This window comes from Populus alba, chromosome 17, assembly GCF_005239225.2.
Source record: "Populus alba chromosome 17, ASM523922v2, whole genome shotgun sequence".
Lineage (NCBI taxonomy): Eukaryota > Viridiplantae > Streptophyta > Magnoliopsida > Malpighiales > Salicaceae > Populus > Populus alba.
The window spans coordinates 10,238,238-10,244,583 of record NC_133300.1 but is presented as its reverse complement, the minus strand read 5'-3'; the positions used below and the strand labels follow the sequence as shown (position 1 = coordinate 10,244,583).

Sequence of the window (6,346 nt, the reverse complement as noted above, 5' to 3'; positions counted from 1 at the left end):
AAATAAATTATAAGATGTCAATAGTTATTTTCTAAGCACCATAAAATGTTTTTATATTGACTAGCTATACTAAAAATGATACCCAAAGTGGGTATTTCATAATCAAATAAAAAAACTCTTATATTTAATAATAGTAGCAATATAATTTGTTTTTTTTTTTAATCTTTTAATCTATAAAATTATGGATGTTCATGGATATAATAGGTCGAGTTTTGACCTATTATTATATCCAACCTAGATTTTTTTATATTTTACAAAATATAAACTCAACCTAACCCATTCACTTTTTTTTTTGACAAAATGATTTAATATTTAATGTAGGAAAAAACTAAAAAAAATAATCAATAAAAAAATAGACAATACATCACTAAAAATTTGAGTGAAAAATGATTTATTTAATTTTTTATTATTATTTATTCATTGAATTGATGGCATATCAAGAAAGCTATTAATTGATTATTGTTGCACGTGGATGCGGCGTAACAAAACTTTGGGATCAAGGAGTTGCCACCTAATTGTTTGGTTTAGAGTCATTAGAAAATTCATATGTACTAGTCTTATAAAAAATTCTAAAGGTAAAGGATCAGTTGTGGCTATAGAAAGTATTAGCACCTAAGCGCATCTTCCCTGAGGTAAGCTGCATTGTGTAGTCTAGATATGGTTTAAAGATTTTGATGAGTTCTTAATCAATGGTCTGTTTATGGTTCAAAATAAAGATTTACTCCTATAAATAAATCTAGCATTTAAAATTTATTATAAGCTCGTATGCTTAGATAAATTCTTATGAGAATGGTTCATGTAGGTTTCCTAACATGGTTCACCTATCTTGGAAAGCAAAAGGCTTCTCCACACCTCATATATTATGGTAAAAAAAAAAAAAAACACTCTCAATTAAAATTAGTGAATATCTAAAATAATCCTAAAAATTTTTTAGTCAACTTCTGATATATAAATATTAGTCTACTTATAAGTCTAACATTTATACTAGGATTTTGACCATTAATTTCCATGAATTAAATTTTTAGAATTATTTAAATATTGGTCATATCCTTAAGGAATTTTACAAACTTGGTGTATATTCCAAAAAATACAAAGAAAAATTAACACATGTATTTTTCTAAAACCATGTTAATTTTTCTCTCTCTTTTTATTATAATACAAATGTAATTTTTATAAGAATTGGGCAATATGCAATAAACAAAAATCAATTTGTTTAATTTTTTTATGGTAATGTATGGCAAAACAATATTTTTGTTTAAAACAAAATTGTTAAAACAAGCCTAAAGACATGTTTTCCAAACACGCTTTTAAGCTAGAGTTCATTTTATCAAAACAGTGACAATCCAAATAAAGCCTTTAAGTATTTGACTAGTTTTGACCTGATTGGGTTAACCCAAAACACTAATTCAACCATGAACCGAACCAAAAAAATAAGGTTTAACCAAAACTAAACCATAACAAAGATTTAAATCAAAACAAAATTAAAAAAAAAACTTGAAGTTTTCTAATAAAAACATATCAAACACCAAGGAAAATGAAGAACAATAAAAAAATATTCAAACTCAAACCCAACAATGTAATTATCAAACTAGACCAAATTTCAAGCAATAAAAGGTAAAGTTTTGTACTCAAACATTACGAATTTTTGTCAAAATAGATTTCGGTTTAAAATCAAAACTCTAAGATTAAAACCCATAAAAAAATATTATTGATGCATGGAAACCCTAGATTATTTACTAATGATGATGTACGAACTTTCAAAAACCAAAATCAAATCAAAATGAAACATAAAACTAGCACTCAAGACAATGTTCTGTGGTTGAACATGAAAAACATGAACCCAAGTTGCCCTAAAACCTCAGCATACACTTTCAAATCTAAAAAATACATTTTAGACCTCTATACCAAGCTCTTTTAGCCTTAACAAATCACATTAGCATAAACAAACAGATTTGAATAACAAACACTAACAAATAACCTCAAATCATTAAGAACATATATAAGATTTTAACTTTTAAAACCACAACCCTATTATTAAAGGTGGGTGGGGGGAACACACACACATACATATCAAAACTCAATCCAAAATTGACTTTTTAAATATTTTGGGACCCAAACTAAACTTAAAAACCAATAACATGCATTAGCAACCTAAAAAAACAGCGGCTTCGGTTCTTCCCTCTGTTCAGTGATTCAGTCTGTTGATCCATCATCCATCGGTTCTTCCCTCTGTTGACCTATCGATTGACCCGTCAGTTCTTCCTTGTTCCCACAGTATGTATCTCGGCCTTTCTATTCTTTTTTTTTTTTTTTTTTTTTTTTTTCTGCGAATTCAAATGGCCTCTCTGTTCTTTTATCTCTGTTGAATATTGATGCGATTCATGTGAATATTGCTGTGAAATGTGAATATTTTATTCGTTAATTGTTGGTTGTCCCTGTTAATTTTTGTCGCGAATTCAAATGTGTTTTTTTTTTTTATAGGTTTTTTTGGGTTGACCCGAGTTAACCCAGGTCAACCCATCTAACCTGTGACTCGGAGGGTCGACCGGATCAATGACCGGGCCGGGTTTCAAAACTATGAAAAAAACCCATCAAAACTACTATATTTCATCAAAACCAAACATGCAAACACCTTTTAAAAATCCTAGTAACATTAACAACAACTTCAAAATAGGATTAATAAATCAAAATAACATTTTTATTCATCAATCCACATAAATATTAAAATATAAAGTAATGCCAAAAAGATTCAAAAACATTAATAAACTTTGAAAAAGCATGAATGGGCAGACTATATGAACTCCACTCTTGAGTTTTCACATTGTTATATATTCTCCAAGCTTACTAGCTATATGTTGTTACTTCCCTTCTCTTTTTCTTTCTTATTTTCCTTTGACTTACTATTCTTTTCAAAGCCTACTAGACCTTCAATATCAAGTCTTTAAACCTTTACAATAAAGTCTCTTAATAGAGAATATCTTTTTAATGTGAGATAAAAAAAATTTTGAAATAATTTTTTAAACTTTATTATTTAAACATGTATAACTTATATCTACACGGATTGATTCTTAATTTTTTTTTATATGAAATATTAAAATTTTAATTTTTTTTTTAATTTTTTCAAGTTGATTTGGATCAACCCATGTAACCCAAAACTTGATTTCTTGATCAAATCAATCCCTATAAGATGACAACTCTTGGAGTATAAAGCTATCTTAGATTTATTTTTAATGACGATAAGATCAGTGATCAATAATCTTTGGGTTTGTTTTGAATATAACCAAAGAAGATGGGCCAAGGCTCTATTACCCATTACTCCATCTTCTTATCATAATATCTTAATTCTCCCAGGAGTACATATCACTGTTTCATTTTCTTTTTGTGTTGTCATAGTGGGTTTTCATCCAAATTTCTTTCTCGTCCTTTCTAGTTGGTGTTGTGGTCTTCTGTGGGTTTCCATTCGCACATTCATGTTCTGGGAATCGGAGGATTTTGGGGTTTCATTTTTCAATTCAGGTGAACTCTTGCTCCTGTTGACCTAATTGCGTGTTTCTATCAACTTACCTCAGTACTGTATGTTCTCCAAGTTCATTAATTGTCTGTGTTTTAATTTCTTTTCTGTCATTGTTTTTTTCTGTTGATTTTGATTTCTTCTTTTTTCTTTGAATGGACACCTGGTGTAATAATTTCTGGGAGCCTAGACGTCTCTTCATCAACTTCTTCGAAGACAGGCGGTCGTAATTCACTGTTCATCTTTTCTGATTCAAACTGCTCAACCCCTTCCTCACCTTTTCTTGAATGTCTCGTCGCAAAGGATAATTCTCTCCTGCTTCCACTCGCTCAAGTGGGTTTGGTTAATGTCACTCTTCTCTTACGTTTTTTGTTATTTTTTATTTTTTGCTTTGTAAGCATTTTTGTAGGCAGCTGTGGAATAATTATTCAAAATGTTTCTGGAATCCCATAATAAATCAAACAAAAAAAAGAGTTGAAATCGGACTCTGAAAAATAGTTTAGAACTTGCTTTGTTTTTAAAAATGCTTTGCAAGAACTCACATGTCTGTCATAATAATAATATATATTATTGGGTAACATCATATTATATTTCTGAATCTTCTTGTTATCTTACCATTTGATAAATGAGAATTTTTTGACTCGTTAAAGAGGAAAAGCAAGATGGTGCGCATGGAAGTGCTCAAGTCATAGTAGGTGGTCAATATGCCTTGCTCCAGGCAGTCATAAGCCTATTTAATCCCAATTCTGCTCCTTTCCCTCGCTTCTTCGTGCCATTTTTGATGCAGGATATGCCTTTGAACTATGAGCATTGGCATGCAATATTTCTATGTCCAAGTTTATAGTCTACAAGGCATAAATGAGGACAAAATACATAAAAATAGCTCTCTCTCTCTCTCTCTCAATCATTTTTATCTTTGCAAAATAAGTATTATTATTGTTATTATTATTATTATAATCCCGTCTTTTTCACCTCACAGGTTTTGTAAGTCTATTTGAAATTTTAATAGTAGTTATGATTTAAAATATTTTTTACTTATAAATACATTAAAATAATATTTTTTATTTTTTAAAAATTATTTTTGATATCAACACGTAAAAATAATCTAAATAAATAAATTCAATTTCAAATACATGGAGATATGACATAGATAGGGGATAACATGGTAATGAAAAAAAGTAAGGGGTACAATTAACGATAAGTTTTGATGATAAATTTGTGATTTATTAAAAAAAATAAAACCAAATATAATCTTAAGTCTCATGAGTTAAGAAAAAAAAATAAAAAATTAACTAAACATCACCTTACTTCAATATTTCAAACAGTTATTTATCATTTATAAACTGTAATAATCATAATGAAAATAAATTCAATATTAGGATCAATGATATAATATTTAACTTTCCAAATACATTTTTTTATAATACATAAATTTTTTTTAAAAAAATCAATTTGATCTATCTCTGATCTCATATATGTATCGTAAATGTTTTAGAATTGAGACTAGTTATGGACTCGAGTTGTCTGGTAAGCTCAAATTGTATTTTTTGCATAAAAATGATGTTTAAGTGTTTCCATTATGTTTTAAAAAAGAAAGAACAACTCAAGTCGTAGACTTAATTAGATTAATTAAGTTGGTTTTATTTTAATTAGATGATAAAAAAAAATGATAGCAAATGGACCAAACTAAAAAAAAAAAAAAGTGATCACCATAACCTATGGGAAAAGTCATTTTTTTCAAAAAAGAAAATGTGACTAAATTCTCATCACATTAAATACGAATGAAGGAAATTCGATTAAGAAAAGAACCTAAAAAAACAAATTCGAGTCAACCCGAGTTAGTACGATAAACCTATAACCTTGGTAATCATTATTGAGCCAACTCGAGATATTTTGCCAAACCCACGATCTAAGCTATGAGATCAAGATAAACTGATAGAAAAGAAAATAATGAAAATCATAAAGCTCATTTGAAAAACAAACCAATTTCAATCCTTGTTAACTTTTGAAACACATGACCTGAGTCATTAAACCAAAACTATCCTATTTGAAAAAACCATGAAACTCAAATCCCTATAAATAAAATGATGAAGGATGAAATTGAAAAAATAAATTTTAATCGTACAAAAGGATTCAAAATAAAAAAAATGCAATTAAAAAATAAGGATTAAAATTGAAACACTAGATAAATTTAATCTTTGATTGAAGGGTGAAATTGAAAAGAAAAATTAGTTAAACAAAAGGACAAAAAAAATCAAAAGAATAAGGATTGAAATTGAAATAAGAAATACAAACAATTGTTTTTTTAATTTAAGGGTGAAATTGAAAAGAAAAATGAATTCAACAAAAGACCTAAAAAAATAAAAAGAATAAGGACAAATTGGGATTGAAGGATAAAATTGAAAACATATATATATATATATATATATATATATATATATATATATATTCTACAAAAGATTCAAAACTAGAAAACAATTGAATTCGAAAGAATATAGATTAAAGTTAAATTAGCAACAACAAAGAGGGATAAGCTAAGATTTTTTTAGGAAGAGAGAGAAAAAAAAGACCCACTAATAACAAACCTTACCACAATTGGATTTACTGCATCATCAGGAAGTAAATATGATAATTCTTCTACTGACATGGTAAAAAGGCATTTTTGGTGGTTGGAAAGCACCTCTTATGTGCCAATACTTTGGCAGCATGCGACTTCACTTTTTCTAATTTAAATATATTTAATCTATAAAAAAAATATCACGTTGCCCTTCATGAAACTAGTAATAACAAAAACCAAATGGTGAAAAGACCCTTTAAAGCATTTTTTTTTTTAAG

The 6,346-nt window shown here is 27.9% G+C and overlaps 1 long non-coding RNA gene across 1 annotated transcript; it reads left to right on the top strand.

Moving 5' to 3' along the window:
- Positions 1-3,298: 3,298 nt before the first annotated feature.
- On the top strand, positions 3,299-3,997 carry LOC140954762 (uncharacterized). Its single transcript, XR_012168268.1, has 2 exons — positions 3,299-3,516; positions 3,702-3,997. It is a non-coding gene; the product is annotated as an uncharacterized lncRNA (long non-coding RNA).
- Positions 3,998-6,346: the final 2,349 nt, after the last annotated feature.